We start from the raw sequence: 21,646 nt of genomic DNA on the forward strand, positions 1-21,646 counted from the left end.
GAACAATCTGTCTTCCCCTACTTCATTCATTTCTGATGCCCACAGCAATCAATGAAGGACAGAAGGGCCTTGTGTGTGCCAGGTGCACAGCTCAATAATCATCTCCCACAAAGGAGGTTCAACTCCTTCTTTGTTGCCAAGGCTCAGGGAATAGAGTGTACGATGAAGTACAATAGCTTTGTAAATTGTGTGTCTGTATCTCTTTGAGCCTATAACTGTGTAGTATAACATTTCTGTAGCTGGGGGAGTGAGCAGCTTTTTCCAAACCTGTAAGAGTTATTCCAAATCAGTTCCTAAGTGTTAGAGTGATTCAACCTTCACCTTCTCTGCCAGTGTATGAAACATCAGCAGCCATGTGTGCTTTGAGTTCCTGCCAAGTCCAATTATCATTGAGGAGAAAATAGCAAGAAAAAATGGCTTCATGGCTGTTGCATATTAAAAAGACCTTGAGAATTTTGTATGGGAAGGATTAAGTTGTCTGTAGTGTATAGAAGAGACCCGAGCTGAGGAAGTTACTAGAAGTTGTAGTTCTTTAAACCTGTCATGTGCTCCAGCACCAAATTTTCTGAAGAGCTGTGTTTGCAAAGAAGTACAACAGTTCAACAATGTAAACAATTTATATTTGGAATCCTCTTTTCTTTCTAATGTGAAGAAAACCATAGCTGAGTAAGAGTATTTATAGTGTGTGCTATGTGCCAGTCTTTCAAAACTCTTTAAAGAGTGTCCTACAAAGCTCTGTGGTATAACAGAATAAAGTAAAATTACCAAATAGGGACTTTCAGAAACACTGAAAATGTTGCATATCCCCATTAATATGTCAGTTCATTTCAAGTTTCCAAAAATAACAAGCAACTTAAAATAGATTAATTTTATTTATGCCCTTTTCTATAAAAATATTTTTCACAACATGCACCAGAAAAGCCTTGCTGTGCTCTCCTCGGTGCTTTAGAATGGCACTATGCAAAGGACTTGCCTTTGTCTTGAGGGAATTTTGATTTGAGACATGAAATAGTGGGTAAACCATCATTTGTTTCCTTCCCCAAACAACGGATGTTTTGCATTATTGGCATTTATATTTTGAGAGAATGTATGCATGCATGGAAGAAAAAGGTTCATTTAATTAGCTTAGAAGAGTTAATCTAAAACCAGATTTTAATCTTTTTTTTAATGATCTTAGCCACAGACATATCTTCAAAACAAAGAATTAAATCAGTCTATCTCTATAGTTTTAGATTTTATTATAGCGTGTTAATGTGAAGCTTTCAGTTGAAATATCAGAGAAGCTAAAATGAGTGAAATCAACACCTAGTCTAGAGTCCTCTTGTTTCAGATTGTTGAGAGAAGTGTGAGTTGTAAGGCAATGCGTAATTTTCCTCTTACAGATATGTGAACTGTCATTATTCATTTAAAGAGAAGAAACCCACAAAAACAACAAAAAGGCCACCAAAAACTATAAGCCAGAAAGCCATCTAAGGCAAAATTATTCCCCTGAAAAAATGTCATGGTGTAATAATTTTAACCTCTTGAGAATGGGCCTTTATAAAAGAATTGTTGACAGATCTTTTGCAATTGGGTACTTCAGTTCTTCATTTTGTTCTATTCCTAGACATGAAAAGTATCTGTTTCAAGAACTTAATTCACAAATTGGTCTGCTCTGAAATGTTAAAGTCTAGCAAAATATGCTAACACAAAAGAACCTTTATTTGTAGAATAAGATAAAGAATGTTAATAATAGAGTTGCTTGAAACTATTAAACACAAATCAGAAGCTATAAATTCCTTTTCCAGACACAGCTTTTGTTTTAGGGTTTTTTATGTGTGGGGTGCTTTCTTATGAAAGGGAAGTTTCTGTATGTTTTCTATCACTCTGTATGTGTACATATGTATATTTAGAGAGCTTCATAAGAAATATTTTCATTTAAAAATTATTAGCAATTTAAAGGTAGGTCTATGTATTTTGAACAATACTTTGAGAAAAATTTCATCTCAACAGTGACAATAAAATTTTGGTTTTGTGCAGTCAGTTTCTATCAACTATAAAAGGAGTGCAGAAATTACTATTTTAATTTCACATGTGACTCTTTTTGTTTCTGTGTTGCAATAGGTTCCAGTTGCCTGCAAGTCCCATTACTGATCAACAGCACACACATGTTTTTCATTAAGCATAATTGATTTCTTACACCTGGTGGAAATCTTCAGTGGAAGGCAGAAACCGCACACAATGGTAGTTTACTCCAAAAGAAGAGCAGCAAAATGGAGATAAGTAAGTAGACTACAATTTTATGGTGAATGGGCTTTTTGTGTGTGTATTTTAGAACTGTGTTGTAGTACAGAGCACAGTGCAGGCTTTCTCTAACTAACGTAGAGTTGCTGGAAAAGTGATTTTCTAGGAAAGCTGCAGATTAGTTTAGTAGTGGCTCACCTGGAAGAAAACCCCTGAAACTTCTTAAAAACGGTATTTAAGATGAAATCTCTGGTATAACAATCGTTGTACTTTGTCAGAGGGTAAGAAATCGTGCCTTGTAACAGAAAGGTTTTGTTAGTTGAGGTTCTACTTCACCGAGATTGTAGCAGGTTTCTGAGACTGATGATTTTTCTTTTTGGTAAGGCAGAAATCTGAAGTGTGCTTCTAAATGTTGGCCTACAGCAACAACATGTTCCAAAGTAAAGCATAGATTTAATAGCTCAAATTTGTAAAGTTGACTCCTTCCCCCTCCCACCCTGGTTGGGGTTTCTTTGTAACACAGTAGATTTTCTTAACTTCTGCTCAGTGTTTGTGTAATAAGACTTGTAATTATTCTCTATGATTTTGTACATTAAAAATTGTCTCTAGATAGTGCCTGTGTTATATTATTGAAGCACAACATGCCAATTAGTCTTAAACTAAGATGAAACTGCAGGAAAAAGAACATGCCGAGGCTCTGCTTGGTAAGAGATCAGCTGCAGGTGGGTGGGCATGGGGCTGCTTGTCTCTGTGGACTGCAAGGGGCAGGAAACAGGTGCTGGCTGAGTGCTGTACACTGTGGAGAGAGTTTCCCTCTTTTGTTCCTATGGTGTAGGTGGTATAAAAGAATGAAAGAAAGATGAGTCCAGGCTGTCCTTTGCAAGTAGCACCTAGTATGCTTTATGTACAGCTGTTGAAGTCATGCCCCTGTCTAGGAAAGAATTCAATATTTAAGGCGCAAAAAATATGAGAGCAAGATTAGGAGTAAATCTGCATCCACCAAGTCAAATTGGTGTATGACTCAACAGACTTGATCTTTGTGTGTGTGTTCTAAAACTTCTCAGTTTTGAAACTTTGTTATTCTTTCTCATGACTCTTACTCTTTTTTTTTACATGACTCTTTGTACATACGATGCTTCATTTTTCTTAAAGCTTAGAACGCTAAGACTAGTTGTTCGATATTGGTTGATATCCTTTCCTTTTTAAAAAGAAATATCTCCTTTTTGCATTGGAAGTTTAGAATTCCCAAGTGAATGCCTCTGAAATGGACACATTTTTGCAAATAGAAGATGAAAATTTAAAAATTATATTCCTTCAGTTTTGAATTTAAAATAAATGAAGAAACATAGTTTATTTTTTTAACCAACTTTAATTATCTCAGTAGTAGTAAATAATATTTAAGTTTACAGAAACTCCTAAACTATAGAAATCATTACTTGAAATATTGTATACAGTAGCTGCTTGCCAACTCCATGACCAGAACAGTTATCCCTTAAGGTACAAGCAGTAATTATAATAGAATGTACAATATGCTCTTTAGGGTCACCGTAAAACTGACAATATTTGATGTGTAACCCCTCATTTCACTAGAAATTTAATTGGTATATTTTTTGTTCAGGCTCCCTTTCATTGGCTGGAGCTTTAACCTATAGCTTCAGACCTGATGTTTAGTTAAGTACATTCTGACAGAAAAATAGACTGTTAATTAGATGCGAAGATATAAAGAAGACTTTGGTTGTCCAAAGTCAGTACTAGGGTAGGCTGGGAACACTGCATAATTGCACAGTTTATCCTCTAACCAGGATTTTTCAATACCTTATCATTCAAAACATCTGAAAAATAGGAAGGTCGACATGGAATGTTTGTGGTTTTATGCATCAAATGTGGCCATAGGTAGGTGCTGGATTCAAATATTAAGATTTAAAATGGGGTTGAGTAACCTTTAGCTGTGGAGAAAAGCATTAATTACGGCAGCAATGAAAATTTAACAATTAATGGAGAGAGAAGGATCTCATGTACCCAGCATAGGGTTCTTTCTTTCTTTCTTCTAGAACTTAGAACTAGTCATGTAAGAGGGCAAGGATCAAATTGTAGGTGTGATAGAGAATCATTGTTTCTTTACTGATGGAATGACCAAGAATTTATAATGGATTCTGTACGTCTTCATATTTCAGTGTGTAAAAAGCCTTCTTCAAAATATACTAGTTTGGATGAAAGAGATTAAAAAGTCTTGAATATTTATGTATTACAAAAGCATGGGTGTGTTCATTTGAGTAACTCTTAGGTAATGAAAATCATTATATTCTAAATACTAAATAAAAGTATACAATTGCCTACACAATCGTGAGGGAGAAAATACCATGTGCTATTGGAGCTTTTTTAGTCCTTTGTAAAGAGAAAGAGTTGCTTGCCAGTAATTTTTAGAAAATTGTAAGTTTTAATTCCCAGCTTAACATTTTTCCACTTTAATTATGTTTCAAGAACTTCCCCATCTCAGACTATTAATTCCTTCTGAGCACTGGAAAGCTTTTGGAGTAAATTCTCTTGCTCACTGTGTTACGAAGTTTATCATAGCCAAGTGTTCTTTGTTGTCCCAAGCCTAAATGCTTTGAGAGGTTTTGTCTCTTTTTCACAGCACTACATACAATTCTTATGGTTAGAATAACGCAAGGAGATGTGAACTATGATGCTGAGTAAAGTTCCTGAAAAAATATAACCAAGTGGCTAAATAATTTAATTTAGAAAAGAAAAAAACTCCTAGCCTGTTAGCAATGAGTAAGCAGCAAGCCTGTAGTTGAATAGCTAAGAGTAGGGATTGGATTTTGGTTTTATTCTGTTTATCAATCAAGTTGCTGCTTTTCTTTGTAGTTCAACTTCTTGGGGCACTGTTTAAAAGCAGGAAACTTAACTACCCTCATCACTGGAAGCTTACATCATTTTTAATAGTGTCCCCTTACCTTTCATGATGGTATTAATGATGAATTTAGTGAGAAGGCCATTCTTTGTAGTCTGGCAGCAGATGTAGTTAAAAGCAAAATAGCTGATGTCCTAAAAGAGCTAAATATGCTATCTGACTGAGCAGAAACAATTGAATAAGTGTAGAGAAGCAATAGAGGAGCTGCAGATAGTTTAATAGATGTCATCAATCAGAGAAGCAAGCACCGTACACCAGAGGTGGCATGGTGTTTGTCATCTGCCTGCACCGAAAGAGGGATTAAGAGCTGGATCCAGTACACCAGCTTATTTGCAGCTTCAGGCAAAGACATAATCACCCTGGCTTTTTCCAAGTGTCTTCTTAAGAGGAAAGTCTGGCATCCAATTTTTTTTTTAGCAAATTAATGTTGTTTTAAGATTAACTTGCTTGTTTAAAAATAGCTTATGGGGGGATGAAATGGTGTTCACTCCTAGAGATTCATAAATGTGTGCTTTCAAATTAAATTCTGCCTGCTTCATGCATGTTTCTAATGGCACCAGCATGTCTGTAGCTTCATCCTCAGAATTTCCTCAGTGTGAGTAAATTCTGAAAGTGTGATGGAGGATCAGCTTTGCAAAGCTTTATATTTTCAAGCATCAAGGTATCAAAGTGTTCTATAAGAATTGTCATATATACCACTAGTTATAAAATAAAAGGAAATAAAAGTGAAATAAACTGGTGGGGTTGCTGATGGAAGACAAAAATGAAACAAATTTAAGTACTTGAGAGTTGCTAAAGGTTATTGGGAACACCATACTTTCATTTTATGACAAAACAGATGTTGCAGTGTGCTGTAATTTTAGCAAGAGTGCACGATAATTGTGAAATAGTGTTAAACTCGAAATTATGAAAAAAAAAAGTTGAATTAAGTCTATTGCTTTATTAATTATGACAATCTCATAAAAATGGCATTGTGAATTTTGGATTGTGTAAATTTCTAAATGTCATCTACCTGGTAAGGAGTAATTCTAATGTTTTGCATGTTGCCTAAAACAGGCATAGTTATGGATAAATTGGGGTTTTTGTTCTTGTTGGGAGGAGTGTAGTAGGTCTTCAGGTTGGAAACATGTTTAATTTTATTTTCATACCATACAGTGATGCTCTGGTGGACAGTTGGCTTGAGCTACCATACAGCCACCAGGAGCTTTCCAATTTGTTTTGATTTGAAACAGGCCACATAAACATACATTCTCGTTACAAATGGAAACATCTGCAGTTTGAAACTGCAAGTTTCATTTGCTTCATCAAACTCTTAATTTACTCTTTCTTTTCCATTATAGATGTTTTATTTGTTGCACAAACTTTGTAGCTTTATCCATCGTTGTGTTAATATAGCAGTATCACTTTGTGTTTTCATTGTTAGCTTATAAATTAATGAAGTAATTTTTATAGTTGTTATCAAAATCTTGCTAAAGTGGTGTTACTGACCAATAAACCTCTAAAATGGAAGAAGGCTCAGAGATGGGCAAAGGTGATGTGCCCAGGAAGCTCGGAGACTCGAGGAGTAATGAGCACAGTTGTTGGAAAGAAGCTGACTTTATGTCACCACAAAGGGGACTGGAGAGTGCTCTTTGGTTTGGGCAAACAGCTATCAACATTTGAATAGATCAAATGGTGGTGTAAATGACTCTCCCATTAAAAGTTCATTAAAAGAGTGTAAACCTCTCCCTAAGTTACCCAGACCAACATAGGAGGAGGGAATCCGTGCCTCAACCCAGCATTAGGGTACAAAAACCTTATACCCTTCATGCATGGGATTTCTAAAAGGACCTGATCAGAACGTATTTGACTCTGACAAATGGGCAATTTGTGTAATCTTAAAAAACTTCCATCTGACTTGTGATGTGTATGATGCAAATAATGAAACACATGGGTGGTCGGTGTAGCAGTTGCACATCCCCCAGATGAGATCCGGAGCCTTCAATAGGACACTTGATGGCTCTTTAGTACCTTTTGTGCACCTAGGATGATGCTGATAGTCACGTCCTTCCCACACTTGGGGGCAGGGTGACTTCACCTCCACCCACCTGGGGGGCAGGAGGCGTGGGACCTAGTCGATTGATATGGTCGTCAACAAAGCAGATGCCCAGAGAAGCTTCTGGACCATATTATAATTACCACAGCCAGATCTGACCAGGCTATAAAACAGGGTCCCTGCCAAAGATCCCCTTTGAGTGGTCGTCTTGGAGCAGTGAGTCTGTGAACTGGAGCCCTACCCTTAGACTGGGATACCATCTAAGGAGAATTCCCAGGATTTAGTGTGCCTCTCCTCCTCGTCTGGTGAGTGGTTATTTTTCTCTACTGGATATATCCTTGAATGAGACCTCGCCTAACCCAGGCAAGTGTGAGTCCTTGCCTAATCCAGGAAAGTGATTATTTCTTCTGGGTACCTTTGAGTGACAGGCCTCTGGTTTTGTTTCTTGTGAGTGAATGCATGCGTGCCGTGGATCCTCATTATTCTTATGTTGTTGTACCCCAATAATGTCCTCAACTGATATCCAAACCTGTATTTTATGTTGTTGGAGTGCTAAATAATTGTATAAACCCTCTTTCTAGTCAGTTTATTTGCTACACTTTTCCAGCTAGAATAAAGTCCATTTTGGAACTTGTCATCTGGCTAAAATTGACTTTTGGGGAGCCTTTGTGACAGTTCGCATAATTAATAATCATTCAGGATATTACCAAGATAGGTATGTGATAACCAGAGTATTATTTTCAATGAATTTCTGGAAAAATCAGGATTTTTGAAAAACAGTATATTTTCGACCTTAGGCTTCCTATTGAAGTCCAATAGAACATAAAACTTCAGGTTTCAGAAGTTAGTAACTTAGGAAGTTGAGAGTTTCTGATGACTTTGTGACTTGATATAGCTAAAATTTACTTCAAACATAACATTTGATAGGTTAAACAGCAGCTGAATAGTAGGTGTTTAAAATGTTCTGTGACCTGTGAGTTTATTCCAGTTGGAAAGAGAGACTTGATTCATTTAGTTGGAGATTTCTATAGTGTGTTGCACTCCCTTTATACGTAGTGTTGCCACACAGGTGTAATTCCAAACTGACGTGTGAAAAGTGGCCTGGTTTACTTTTCTACAGAAAAGTTTATGAAGAATGAAGTTGGCTTCTGGCTAGATAGGAATACAGTTATCTTACAAAAGAAAAAGAACAGCACTGCTGCAGAGTTTAATTCTGCTTTATTTAAGAGTTTTGGGAATGTGAATTCAATATTAGACGGTTTAAGTCCATCTTCAGTTATTCTGTACTTGAACAGTTCAGTCAGTTACTCCAAGATTCAGTAAGTGGTATTTGTTCATGATCCTAACAGTGTGAGAAAGGTTATCATCCTCCAGATTTCATTAATCTGCAGTGGATTTCATCTGACAGATAACCCAATGACTGGTGGGTAGAATTATTTAAAACCTCTCAGTTCTTTCTCAAGTGAAATATTTATAATAAACTGTTTTTACTTGCACGTGTATAGCGATTCTGTCTTGTGTGTGTTGGAGATAATAGTTAATGCAATTCTTTTGCTATTAGCAAAGTTCACTTTGTTCTTTACTTCAATACAAACTGTTGGTAGTTGATGTAATGAAATAATGGTATTCATGAGTTTAATGAGTTAAAGACAGGTAAAGAGTTAAAAATACAGTGTCTCATGCTTGTATGTGTTCTTATATTGAGCACTATGGCTTGCACTGAAAAGGCTAAAAGGACCAACTAAGATTCTTATCTGTCCTCTGGTTTAAAAGAAATTGTCTGCATCATCTTTTTTCCAAAGGGAATCTGAATTCAAAGGAAAAGTGAGAAATGCTTAGTTTTAAAGGGCCATTTTCTTCCCTGAAATGCAAATAAAAGTGCAACTGCAGCACCACAGTGTCCAGCTCTAGGGCAGGCAAAGCTGTCCCTTTTCAGCCCTGAAAAGAGCTCTTCCTCTATATTGTGATGGCAGAATATTTCCAAGCTGCCTCCTCATCTCAGCAGCCTGGTAACAGACTGGAAAATATTTGCCTCTGAGTCTGTGTGGCAGGACTTCAGTTTGGGTACACTCTGCAGTCATATGGGAGCTGGATCATGAGGGCCACTCGTCATAAGAAGGACATTGGAAGAGTAGAGAGAGTGCGGAGGAGGTGATGAAGGTGGTGAGGGGCCTGGAGCACAAGTCTGCTGAGGAGCGTTTGAGGCAACTGGGGCTGTTCAGCCTGGAGAAAAGGAGGCTGAGAGGAGACCTTATCACTGTCTACAACTACCTGAAAGGAGGCTGGAGCATGGAGGGTGTTGGTCTCTTCTCCCAAGTAGCAAGTGATAGGACAAGGGGAAATGGCCTCAAGTTGTGCCAGGGGAGGTTAGGATTGGATATTAGGAAAAAATTCTTCACAGAAAGGGTTGTCAGGCATTGGAACAGGCTGCCCAGGGCAGGGGTGGAGTCACCATCCTTGGAGGGGGTTTAAAAGGCATTTAGATGAGGTTCTTAGGGCCATTGTTTAGTGCCAGAGTTAGGTTATGGTTTGACTCGATGATCCTGAGGGTCTTTTCTAACTGAAATGATTCTATGAGTCATTGTAGGACCGTGTAAAAACTGGTTGACACTGTCAATCAGATCTATACATTTTGCAAGCAGGTAGAGGCCTTTAGGGGCACTGATAGTTTGCAGTAATCTCTAGCCCGAACGGTAAGAATAGTCTAAGAAGAAAATATGGTGGCTAAGACGAAGCTGAATGTATATTGCTGTCCTCGTTCTGCCTAAGTCTTTGTTGTCCAAACCTATTTCTATTTGACTAGCAGAAATATTTTTTGCAGGTAGAAGACTTACAAAGTGGGTGCATATATACATTCACCACTGGAACAATTAGGGTCTCTAGTGGGCAAATGGAGTGTAGTTGTGAAAGGGACCTCTGGGAAGCTCTGCCTGGTGCACGCACTGATCTGGGAAGTAGGAGGCTTCCTACAGCCACTGGAAACTGAAAGGACAAGGGGTAATTGCTAGTAATATTTCTGTATTAATGAGTTAGGAATCTAGGAAGATTTTATTGCTTTACAGCAGGTAACCTACTTCTATTTCTTTTATTGCATAAAAGCTGGCCTTTCTATTGGGTAGTACTGTTTAGGTTTTTGTAATAACTCTAAGTCTGGGCATGAGTTTGTGCTAGTATTTTATTTTAACTTAATTAAAGACTTGCTAGCTTTTGTGCTATATTGGACTATAATTTCAAATGTCTACTCCAGTTAAAAAAAAAAAACCATCTTAAAACTAGCTGGTTGAGGCTCATGAAAGTATATAATACCTAGTTTGTGTCTCAGGGCAGTTGTCTGTTCTGCTCTTCACAGAGGCAATAAACCTTTTATGCTTTGGTGATTTTATTTTTAATTGGTTCGTATAACAATAGTAAAGCCAGAAATGTAATTAATAACTTGTCCTATTGCAACTCGACACCTATGGTTACACCCCAGATCTGAATATAATCCATATATAATGTAGAGGATTCTTTACTACAAAAAGCTAAGGCACTAAGGAGAATACACTTAAATTTGAAAGGCAGAACTCTCTAGGACACTGATATTGTTAGATGAGAGAAGTGAAGCAAAAATAGGACTGGAAGAGCTGACGCACACAAATGCTGAGGTCAGAATGAAAACTGGTTTGTCTGAAGATGGCATAAAGCTGAAGGAACTGAGACTTTACCTCCGGCAGTTTTTTTGAAGCTGTGGTTGCCTTCTGTGTGTTGCAGTGGCTGTGTTAGTTTTTTAATTTTCAGTTCGCTGTTTGTGGTGTTCTATTGAGAAGGAAAAAGAAAAGACCACAGCCTCTAGATACGCACATAATCCAGAGGAATTGTTCTAATATACTTTCTTACATAACAGCTCTGTATTTATTCTCCCTGAATAATGAATTGTTCAACCTAGGGTCACAGATATATTCTTCTAGGGTTTTTTAGGTAAATGCATTTTCTTGGAGAGCCTGTTTAAAATTTTATCTCCTTTCATCATGGCAACTTTGTTAATAGGAGATTTTTCTGGAAAATAGTAACATTTCAGGGATTGAGGCGAACCTCAGCCAGAATGACGCAGTGCCTTTGAGAGCCTCTTAAGCAAACACTCTTTTAATTGCAATGCTGGGATGAGAATTTCCTTTCAAAGACTTTCCGCACTTCTGAAGAGCAGTAATTTTAGGCTATGTCTTGAGCTACTGTGAATGTATGCCAGTGGGATAGATGAGGATGCGATTCCTGCTTGCCTAGGAATAGTGAGATACACAACTCATAATTTACTCAGACAGATGGCACTTCTATTTAGCATCTAGTATCTATTGGTATAAACTATCTACAGATTGTCTAGTAGTTGCAGCAGACTTTTAAAAAGGCAAGTGTTTTTTTGTGTGGTTGCTGTTGTTTTTTGTTGGTTTTTGTTTGTTTCATTATCAGTGCTTTCATATTTGAGGGGGCGGGATCAGGAGTATGACAGTGTTCTCACTAAAGATACAAACCCTCAGTAATGACATAGATTAAGATTGGCAGGTAGTATAATTCTTTACTTAAGGTAAAAAAACTAATAAATTTATGTAGCTGGGCTCTGTACTTGACCTTGGCAATGTTTAATATTAATAGCCCAGAGGAAACAAGAGAACAGATCAGCAGTTAGCAACAGGTTGCTTTTTTGACATCATTTGTTCAGATCTCCTAGGCTTTTTCAAATGTAAATGAAGAGAATGTAATCTCCCTTAATAAAAATATAAAACAAACCCAAAATTAACCCACTGCAACTGTAAATCTGGCTTTGTTTTATTGGTAGTACAATGAACGAGCACCCAGGATGCTCTTAAATTCACAGGTATTCTCAGTTCTGTGTTTTTCATTCACTAAGTAATGGATTATTTTCATTCAAGATTAGAAGTCTTGCTACAAAGTGAAAATCTGCTTTGATACCAACATGAAGAGGCGCTTCCATACCCAAAGATGAGTTGTCTATAAATAGATAGCAGTGACGCTACTGCAGTTGAGGAAACCTCATTCCATTAAAAACATCCGTGAAGAACTACAGTAATGCTTAATAATTAATGAATATGATTTAAGTACATTTTAAAGCGATGATACTTTTTAATGGTCCTGTAATATTTATAACAAACTCTTACCTCCTGTAATTCTAATGAATGAATTTTCCTGACCATTACTGAAAGTTACACCTCTAAAACAGGTTTTTCCAACCTTGCCTTTCATGTTAACAGATTGATTGTGTGTATGGCAGCTTTCCCGGTTAAGGGCATGTGGTCTTTCCAGATTTAGTGAAGAAAAATCTGGGCTTTGCGATTTCATACTGATTAAGGATTTCTGTGTGACTGACAGGGAGTGTTCTGAATATCCAGTGCTCTTTGTACTATAGAGATACTTAAATCATGGATATTTACTAGCAACTTGCAACCACTAGGGATTCAGAGAGAATGCTTTTGAAAGTGACTAAGTATTTAAAAAGAGTAGTTATATTTTTATACTAATATTAATTTAGGAGTAGACCTGGGTTCTTGGCCACCATCATACTGAGACCATTCATGCCCAGAGGTCTTGCAACACAAGAATATTCCAATATATTCCGGTGATCAGACCATAATTAGGTTGGTGTGGACCCAGACTTGGTGGCTTTAGTTGTATTGAGATTAACCACAAAAAATTGTGGTATGTGTGAAGGCCAAAGATGTGTGATGGAGTTCTGCACCATAATTTGTGCTTCCAGTGCTGTTAACGTATTTTAACTGACAGCCATTTTGCATAAATGCAGTTACTGTTCCTCTTTTGATGATAAGAACGAAAGGTCACTCCTTTTGGGGGGATTGGAAGCATGTCATTTTGTTCAATTTGCCTTTAGAGAATATCTGGAGTCAAGTTTTACTGTCTTAGAAAAAGCTTCTGTTACATCAATGGAGAGAATGGATTTTAAGGTTCAGTCTATGAAATGTTTTTCTGCTGAATTCCAGCCCATGAACGAGCTATGCCCTCATAGCTGGACATTTAGCACCTTCATGAGATTTTTAGGAAAAGGTAAGCTCAGGCATTTTGAAGTCTAGTATTCATCTGATGAGGTTTCTTACTGAAATATTTCTAAAATATTTGACTAAGTTATAAAACTAGCTTTTATTTCTTCCACTTAAACATTACCATCAGGGATGGGGTAGTTGCTTCTGGATTAATTGTTATCAATCTTGAACTGAGTTGAAAATTGGTGTTACAGGAGATACGAGAAAGGAAGTGGAAAACACTAGTCAGGAAGAGACGACTCAAAAGTGACCTGTGCAAAATCTTCACAAAATAGGAAGCAGCGTAATACTCTGGTAGGGTATGGTTGCAGTCTTGAACCATGACCTAAGTTGGGTTTCGATCAATAACTGGGCAAATTCAGCACACCTTTTAAATCAAAGAAAACTGGTCAACATTTGCAACAGTGTTAGTCACTGTGGGTTTGAGTGTTAGACACTCTAAAGTTTTGTAAAGAAAAAAACAGGAAGCAAACAACTGAAGGATAAAGTTCAAGGAGTCTAAACCATGGCAGATCAAAAGAGAAGCCAATGTCTGCATAACCCCCCACAGTATGAATCTGCTTTGTTTTTAATGGTTTCATTCTTAACAGATGTTTGAGATGAGCTGACCTTTTGCCAGGAATGTCATTATCACCTATTGCATTATCCAACTAATACCAGGCATTTGTTGTAAATTTCTTTTGCATACTTTTGCATAATTTTCAAACTATATTTTAGATGCGGCAATATCCAACTTCTTTGGTCTGTTTCACTTTTTCCATTATGAGTGATTACATGGAAATGCTAGCCACAAGTAATTCATGAGTTTCAGATGAAGGTTTCTCATGGTCTTTTTGGATTATATCAAATTCAGTGGTAGTCCCACATTAAACATTTCAAAAAGCAAAACTTAACTGTAGAAAAGGTTGGCACCTGCTTTTTCTGACTGTTTTAAAAGTGTTTTCTTGTATAAGAAGTAGCCTAAGTCTTGCAAAAACATCCTAGTATCCCCTCTCAAAACAAAAGCAAACAACAACAACAAAAAACCCAAATAAAACAAAAACCCCACAAAACACAGAAGAAACCAAGTTTACTTTTAGGTTTCGTGGAAATATTTCTTAAACTCTAGAATGAATGTTTTATGCTTTTTCAAAATGAGGTACTGTTTGCACAATGTCAGGAAAAGTTATTCTATACATAGTAGACACAAAGTCCAAATTCTTTCTTATCTCTTCTTTGGCATTGATGTCTATTTAATTTTGAAGAAAATGAGCAAATGCGTATAACACAGTTATGCTGTGTGCTCTAGAAATTTCTGGAGATATTAAAAAAACAAGGTGACACAGGGCTGGACAACCTGCTGTAGCTGATTCTGCTTGAGCAGGGAAGTTGGGGGTCTCAAGAAATGCCTTGCAACCTAAATGATTCTGTGATTCTTTATTTGCTTGATGATGGACTCTTAAATTTGCTTTTATATTTTCCATATTCCTTTGATTTGTCAGCACAAGTTAAAAACCAGCATGAAATCATGAAAAAGAAGCATTAACAACATGTTAAGAAACAAAAGTCAACAAGTTCTCAAATTAATGTGTTAGGTTAGAAACAGAGGAGCATAAAAGATGACTCAGCTCCTTTATCTTGATGTCAATGTATAATACAACCCAACCAGGGGAGGGAATGGCATATTAAAAGTGCTATACCAGTAAATTCTGCTGGCTCTTGTATTATAAACCTGCTGTTATAGATCTTACAGTACTTGTACCAATAGTTCTTTCAAAGGCATGCAATGTATGCTGAAAACATTAGTCATCATAACAGAACACGTTAATATTTATACAAAGTAACTCACCCTTAACAGTAAGAGAATGTATGAGAGAAGTTTTGATTATTTTGTTACCAATATTTAGAACTGAATTTGAATTTTTATTTCTGCATTGAAAACTCGAAGTACTAAGCTAGCTGAATGCATTTCAGTTGGATAAAGGTTTCTTGCACTTTTCTTATTCCAGCTGGAAGCAGTATGAGCAAAATATAAAAATCATAGAATTGTTTTGGTTGGAAAAGACCCTCAAGATCATCAAGTCCAACCATTAACCTAGCACTGCCAAGTCTGCTTCTGAACCATGTCCCTAGGAACCTCATCTATGTGCCTTTTAAACATCTCCAGGGATGGTGACTTAGCCACTCCCCTGGGCAGCCTGTTCCAATGCCTGACAACCCTTTCAGTGAAGTTTTTCTGAATATCCAATCTAGACCTCCCTTCATGCAACTTAAGGCCATTTCTTCTCATCCTATCACTTACTATTTGAGAAAAAAAGACTGACACTCTCCTTATAACAACCTTCTTTCAGGTGGTTGTAGAGAGCAATAAGGTCTCCGCTCAGCCTCCTTTTCTCCAGGCTAAACAGCCTCAGTTCCCTCAGCTGCTCCTCCTAGACTTGTACTCTAGACGCTTCTGGATTCTGTTAGTGAAGATCTGGATCTTCAGTTCCTGTGGGTGGTTAGGCCACCCAAAATGTGATTAGTTTACAGCAAAATGTCTGTCACTCTTGATCTTCCCCACGTGGTGAGCTTCTGAGTTATGCAACTCGTGTAGCACATTCTATTTTATTCTTAGTTCAGTGTGGACCTGAAAACATAAGCATTTTCTATGGAGAGCTAGTAGGCACATGGATCCCAGGTTCTTTGAGATGTATTTGGGGGTAGTTGTACAGCTGAATATGAAGAGGAACCGTAGAAAGAAACCACAGTCAACTATAAGGAAAGAACAAAAAGCTTGAATAGGTGGGAGAACACAAAAAGGAAGAAAACTGAGATAGAAATTATCCCAAGTATTTCATCTGTGAAACTGAAGTTTGATTCCATCTTTTTTTATTAGGCATTTAAATTTGTGCTAATTGTTAAAAGCTGCAGATTCGAGCTCAAAGCACCTGGTAAGCTGGGACACTTGGTATTATTTCCCGAATCTGTGGATTTCAGCACCCTGGACAGGGGTTCGAGTCCAACTGGTTGCCGTTCACTGAGAGGACACTGAAGCAGCAGATTCATGCTCTCTGGCACATAAGAATAACTGTATTTATCATGTGATACTACTGAGGGAGACAAGATTCAAGTCATTGTTTCCTCAACATAAAAGAGAAAAATTTTGGAAGTCTTAGTAAATTATTTCAGCTTCTTCTCAGGGCTGCCCACATCTTTGTGTACTTGCTGGTTTAGGCTGTGCTGTCTGGTAGAATTAAGGTGGCTAGGACTAAATAAATGAGTATGAAAAGATTGTAGCTATAAATTACCCCAGAGTCTGGGTCAAGTGCTTGGTGGTGCAGAAGAACACATAGCCTAGCTCTGAACTCTTTAATAGATTTACATTCTAAACTTTGAGGAATATTGCCTCCCTTGGCCTCTTTCTTAATTCTCTATCATAGAGATTCTCCACTTATTCCTGACAAAACCTGTCTTAATCTAGTTGGAGAAATAAAAGAACTTCAGTGGAAAATCCCATTACGTGGAAGAGTCTCGTATAAAGGTGAAATGTCTAAACTTAATCAACCATGCAGAAAATCTCTTTCCATTCTGAAAATTTATGTTATATCAAACAAGGGAAGGAATAGTATAAGATTCATTGTAACAGATGACAAAATACTTTCAGTCTGAAGATGAAAGGATCTAAAATATTTTCTCCATTTCTTCTTGAAATGAAATCTCCTCTGCTAGAATTATAGCTCTCTCTGCTTCCTTAGTGTGTTCTGTCCTAAGTAGACAGCTTTCATTTCTCTGCCATAGAACTGGAATCTGATGTCATCAACTTCAGCTGGGTATTCATCATACAACTCATATGGCAACAGAATTCATCATACAACAAGCTAGCTCTGCATCAAGCAGGGCTTTGGACCAGATGACCTCCTGTTGTCCCTTCCAATTGAATTTATTCTATCACTCTGTTTTCACCATCTGTTTCTCCAACTGTCTAGACAGATACTGGGCCCTCTGGAAGATGCTAACCTTCAACCTTCTTTCATGGCCTTTCTAAGAGCCAGAAGGGTAATGTGTCTAGTCACACTGTTATCCAAACAAATAATTAAAAATGTTTTGTGTTTCTTCCTGTATCCTGATATATTTAACTGGTGCACATGCCTGCTTGAATTAAGAATCTGCCTTAAACATTAAGTTTCTTTGAGCAGAAATGGACTTTTCTGTTTCTAAACTCATTGCTGCTGTTGCCAGATGCATATCAGCCATCTTCAGGTGGGCTGAGAGGAAGGAAGTCTAGTTTCCATATAAAGGAGATCTGATAAGAAAATAATTAGTGTTTGGGAGAAAGACTGTGCAAGAGATGTGGGTTTCACATCAAAAATAAATTTATTATCAAAATCAATATTTGAAAATGTTTAATGGCATAAGTGTTTCTTCAGTATGCTGATGATGGAAGGGAAGAAGAGGTGGAAGGAAGGAAGGTGAGAATGATATGGAGTATGAATTTTAAAGACTGATTGAGGAAGTCTTTGTCTGCTCTTTGATAGATTTTTGGCTGTAACGAACAGCCAAAATATAAACAAAACAACAAAGGAAAAACAACAAACAAAACCCACAAAACAAACAAATAAATACAAAGAAACCCAACCAACCAAAACCCACAAAACTCCCTCAAAACAAACAAACAAATAAATACAAACAAACCCAACCAACCAAAACCCACAAAAACCCCACAAAACAAACAAACAAATAAAACCAAAACCAACCTACCCACCAAAACCTCCCAAAGGCCAAAAAGGGGAATTTCAACAGAGTTATTTTGGTTGGTTTCTTCTGGTTACAGGGCTGAAATCACTAGGAGTTTTTCTGTTAATTTCTGTGAGAGGAGGACTATGTTCTAAAGGACTCCTACAAGCATGTTTTAAAAGGCTTGTGATGAATGGTAAAAGCAAGATATGAAACTCTACAAATAGTAACTGTTGACTCAGAAGACAGGATATATCCTCGCAAGACATCTCATACCATGTGTGAAACTGCCTATTTCTGGCAATTTTGTCATCACACCCAGACAAATGGTGGTAATAGCCAAATGTAAGAATAATGACTGATACAAAATCTGAAGTGAGCATTCTCTAGTTTTTCCATATGGCTATGAACAGGAATAGATTTCTTCCAGAAATCTCCAAGCTATATTAAATTTTCCTTGAACTATATCAGTGTACAAAATGTTGAGTTGTACTGTACAATAAAAACGGCAGAAATATTATGTAAGGAATATTTTGGTTCCCTAATCATATATGATGCACAATTTAAAAAAAAAATGTGTTCCTGGAGGAACACATAATGCGGTAACATAAAGTTACATCCTTATTCAGAACTTCATTTCTTTTACACTCCTAGAAAGCACATGTGATCTGTGAAGCCCCATGAAAGTGTCTGGTGGTCAGGAGGAAAGTAGAAGGAATACCTGCACTTCTTGCTCCGTGCATATACACATTTTGTTACAAATTACTATGATCAGAGTCATCATGCAAATCCTTTTTCAGACTCACTGCATTCATGTTTATATTCTACATCAGGCTTGTCAAGGCTCGTCAGGTATGAAGAACGTGGCTGAAGAAGAAGGAACTTATGGAGTTATGTCCATTTTCTTATCTTTGGCTAAATGAAGGGTTTTAAAGTATTAATCTGTTGATTCAAAAACAACATACAGCACTAAATAGTTTTACTGGTGTTGTAATTTCATTTTATGAAACCCTTTTAATGGCTGTAGAGTCATGCAAAGAGTAGTTGCTTAATGTTCATTCTTTTTAACTCTAAGGTTACATGTGGATACTTTTGAAAGCTGAAATGTTCAAGAAACACGCTATCAAATATCTATAGTAAATCATAAGGTTTGGTAGGAGAAAACATTAAATTTGCATTTATTTTTGAATGGCTCAGGTGTTTTATTCTAAGAGAATGTCAGGCAAATAAAAGGAAAGGTCAAATGGAGATCTTTCCTTTTAATAGCTAAAGAAGAGTAAATATCTTAGTAAATCTTAATAGACTTATGGAACTCTTTGATGCTTCTTAAGCTAAACCATTCAATGAAAGCCCCAAGGATATAGCGTTTTCACTGGTTCCAATAGCTTTCCTCATAGCTCCTAGTCACATAGGTTGCGTCTTATTTGGATCATGTCAAATTATTCCAATAGTGCTTATTACAGACTTGGAGAGAGAAAACTCACTCTGCCACCTTTCATCTCCTGGCCATTGTACATAAACTAGGACCTGTCTTACTGTCTCAACCACAATACTAGTGTGCCAGCTTTGCTACTATTATACTCATAGAGTCCAAGATTAGCAGAAGTAGGTATAGTAAACAGTTACCATGTAAATCTGTCCTACTTGCACATCAGTCAAAAGAACAAAGTGGTCAATCAGGAGATGTGTACTGGCTGTTCTCACTTACTGAGAAACAATGTCTCCTGGGGCCAGTATGCCCAAAACATTAGTTCTTATGACTTCAATTGTGAACTTTATCCTGAAGACAATTGGGCTTGCAGCTACATGTTCCTTTGTGACTTTCCTTGCTTCTGATTTACACTGAAGGGAAGTAACCCCTTCATCCTCAGTGAAATTGTCATAACATGTAACAACACTCGCTACAGAAAGAAACACATATTTTTACTCTCATTATGTTGCTAAATAGTCTAATTCTAAATAAAAATTGAGTAGTTATTTTATCAATGTTAATACGGTTACATATCTGTCATTCTACTTGGGAAATTCACTTTGGCTTAAATAATGCAGGCTTCCTCCCTCCTCTCCCAGCCTCAGTGGAGGAAGCACTGTGCTTTTAGGTGTTGTTGGGGTACCTCTCGGGTTGACCTATAAAAACGTCTTAAAAATATTATATAATTAGAAAGGGTATAGAGATATCTAGGAAGAATGTAACCTGTTCAGTACCAGCTGCTGTTCTAATTATTCAGTTATCTCACACAAAGCAGTTTGAAATGTAAATATTTTCATTTTTGTGTCCTATGGAAATTTTCTTAAATAAAGAACTAAAAGTATTGGGAAATCACTGATGTAAGTGCAGTAACAAAACTTGCCTGTATCAACTGGTTGCTCCCATTTACTTATATCATAGTGCTTTCATGAACCTGGGATTACAAATGGGATGCTCAAATTAGTCTGGTTTGAAAGACACAAAGGAGCAGCAGTGGTCACTGGACTTCTCCAAGAGGTGAATGACACATCTAACTGAGGAAAAAAAGTCAAGTTAGTAGTTATAAAAGGGTGTGAAAATAGCTGGGTAGGTACATTTCTCTTTGCTTTAGCCAGTTTCAAAGACAATTTAAATTTTGACTTGCATGATTAAAAGGGTGAAATGAAAGCTTTCTATTTGGTAATTTCTTCCACAAACCATTCATAGGTAGAAAAGGAAAAAATAAAACCAAGCATCTTTATATCATGCTTTAGCTATCTTTGTTTTCTTTAAAACTTTATACGCTCAGTGTGTCTCTATTTTAAACTAAGAATGAATAATTCTAGCACTGTTAATATCTGTCCATTTCGGAGAGTTTTCTCAAGGTTGACAGCACATGATTGTCTATAAATTATATTTATAGGTGATTTACTTTATAGCTTTATAGAATATGTTTTGCTTCAGTTTCCCTCTCTATATAAAATACAAACAAAAGTACATCAGTGTTAATCTCCAATGAGGATTATTTTATAAAATGTATTAGGGATTTAAGAAAGTAATTGAAAACTGGTCTTGAAGATGTTTTCCAATTTATTCAAGATTATGTAAAAGTATCTAGAGACAAAAGGACACACAAGGGAGTATAGAGATTAAGGTGCTCTGTGTAGTGGGAGGCCACAAGGGCTGGCTAAAGGAAGCTCAATATCTCAGCATCCTCAATGAGATGACCTACTCTCCCAGGCAAGTGGAAATTGTGAAAAACAGTAGTAAAGCTAGCACGATACAGAGTTTAGCTAGAAGATGAACAGCTTTGGTCCTGGTGCTGTAGAGTCCCATTAATCCTTCATCTGATGTACTGGGTTTGCTATGTTTTGGCATAGGTCTCACGATATGGCTACACGTCTTCTCGAGTTAACCCAGTACTGTGCTGCTCTGTTTGAATGTATGAGACTGAATCTCTGTAAGTCTTTGGAACGATCTCTAGTTCACAGTTCATAAATGACCTGCTTGCAAAACAGTTAATTTTTTCAAGCTGGGAAATGAGCCACTCTTTATTACCCTACTCTTTATTACTCCTGTTAGATTAAATACAGTATAGTGGAATTTGGTAGATTCCATAGCAACAAAGCAAATGGTTATACAGTAGATTGTCCATTAGACAGTGAGAGAAATGAAAGAAGAAAATCACATTCTTCAAATGTTTGGCCACATGAATGACTGAGTTGTACTTGTCCAAAGGAATGTCTAAACAGGTTGTTTCGAAGTCATGACTTGTAAGCTGATAG

The 21,646-nt window shown here is 36.9% G+C and overlaps 1 long non-coding RNA gene across 1 annotated transcript in view; it reads left to right on the plus strand.

The window, feature by feature from the left end:
- Positions 1–2,115: 2,115 nt before the first annotated feature.
- The window catches only part of LOC139827987 (uncharacterized), a 101,035-nt gene continuing 81,504 nt past the window's right edge, over positions 2,116–21,646 (plus strand). Inside the window, exon 1 of the long non-coding RNA XR_011739136.1 lies at positions 2,116–2,262. This is a non-coding gene — a long non-coding RNA (uncharacterized lncRNA). The remainder of the gene's footprint in view (positions 2,263–21,646) is intronic.

The sequence above is a fragment of the Patagioenas fasciata genome, chromosome 5 (genome assembly GCF_037038585.1).
Source record: "Patagioenas fasciata isolate bPatFas1 chromosome 5, bPatFas1.hap1, whole genome shotgun sequence".
Lineage (NCBI taxonomy): Eukaryota > Metazoa > Chordata > Aves > Columbiformes > Columbidae > Patagioenas > Patagioenas fasciata.